Raw genomic sequence first — 1,788 nt, 5'->3', positions numbered from 1 at the left:
CACACACACACACACACACACACACACACACACACACACACACACACACACACACACACACACACACACACACATTGCTTCCTGCCTCAAAGAAAAGATTTGATCCTTTTTGTAGGACCTATAACAGCTGAAATAAATAAAAAGCTGTTTATGAGGTTTGTTTTTTGGGAGGGGTGGATTAGTAAAGTCTCAGAGCAGACGTACCTCTGGTCAAACCTTTAATGTCATACCTCTCAGAATAGTTAAACTAAGGCACATGCATGTCGTAAACGGATTTACACACGAGCGAAGAAGAAGAACCGATGGATACGTGTTTTGAATATAGCCTTCCTCTGCTAAAAACAACGTTCGAATTGAGACATGGTGAGATTGGCTTGACAACGCAACAGATTTTTCATAAGCGATTTCAGGAAGAAATGTCCGGTACAAAACCGGTCCGGTATTATTTTTTTGGATCTGCACGCACACACACACACACACACACACACACACACACACACACACACACACACACACACACACACACACACACACACACACACACACACACACACACAAAACTCTAAACACCCATTCAGACATTTGTCTACCTATACAACAAAGTAAATGACTATGTATTGTTTATAAACATTTTTTTTTCGACCAATCGCAACCGTTTTCTATTCAAGATTTTTTTAAACAGCTGTATAAAATGTAAAACCGCATTTTCGGAGTCGTGATTTGAGGTGTAACAAGCTAAGATGACGGGTAAGTTTTTAACTTAAGACGCAAATCTTTTTTTCTCTTTCTGGTTTAACATCTTTATTTTCAGACGCTATTGTCATATCGGACGGCGAGTGGGAAGAAATTCCTATTGAGGAATTAACTTGTAAAACTCCGGTCCCTCTGGATGATTTGTCTAAAATTAATCGTGCGGTCGAGAATCTGAGTGAGTGGATTTTATAAATATATACGTAACGTTCTTTTCTTCAGCTGAGAAATATCTCATTTTACAGAAAAGGAGGGGGTTCAACCTTACCCCGGAAGTGATAACTTTTACCCAACCACGCCTCCATCCACCAGCCGAACCGTCTTACATTCGTATCAGCCCAGCCAGACCGTCAGATCACACGCGAACGCGAAAGCTGTTCGTTACAGGACCATCACGCCACAGACGATCCTCGAAGCTGGTAAGTGATTACAAAATAGCGATTAATAAGTCAGAGATGTGTCGTTCATATTTATCGTTTTTATTCTCCAGAGCAACGGCCGACGGCCTACGCACCCCCAATATCTCAGCCCCCACCACCTCCAACCCCTTCTCATGCGCAGACGGATGGTAACGATAAAAAAAAAACAACTGATTAATAAGTCAAAGATGACTCGTTCACATTTACCGTTGTTTTTTATCCTTTCAGAACAACATCCGACAGCCGCTTCAATATCTCCGCCCACACCACCTCATCCTCCTCCTCCTCCTCCCCCTTCTCCTGCGCAGGGTAAGAGATATATAAAAAGGTGGTTATTTACTTCAAAGATGATTCGTTCATATTTTTCATTATTTTTATTCTTTCAGAACAATCGGACAGCGACTCTGAAACCGCTGAACGTGCTCCTGAGCAGCCAGCCGGTAAGCTGTTTCACAAAAAGCTCCACAGAGTATATTAAATTTTGAAGTAAAAAAGATGATGTTTTTTATCCTTTCAGAACAACCCACGACCGACGAAGAGAACGCCCCACCTCCTGCACCTGTACAGAGTAAGTTAAATTTATATATATAATTTATTAAAAGCTCGTTCATTTTATTTA

General features: G+C 41.2%; 1 long non-coding RNA gene across 1 annotated transcript; it reads left to right on the top strand.

Moving 5' to 3' along the window:
* The first annotated feature begins 610 nt into the window (after nt 1-610).
* LOC139066285 (uncharacterized) lies at nt 611-1,553 on the top strand. Its single transcript, XR_011519216.1, has 4 exons — nt 611-928; nt 996-1,169; nt 1,241-1,318; nt 1,398-1,553. It is a non-coding gene; the product is annotated as an uncharacterized lncRNA (long non-coding RNA).
* The last annotated feature ends 235 nt before the right edge of the window (nt 1,554-1,788 follow it).

The sequence above is a fragment of the Nothobranchius furzeri genome, chromosome 2 (assembly GCF_043380555.1).
Source record: "Nothobranchius furzeri strain GRZ-AD chromosome 2, NfurGRZ-RIMD1, whole genome shotgun sequence".
Taxonomy (NCBI): domain Eukaryota; kingdom Metazoa; phylum Chordata; class Actinopteri; order Cyprinodontiformes; family Nothobranchiidae; genus Nothobranchius; species Nothobranchius furzeri.
This window is presented reverse-complemented; position numbering and strand designations above follow the sequence as displayed.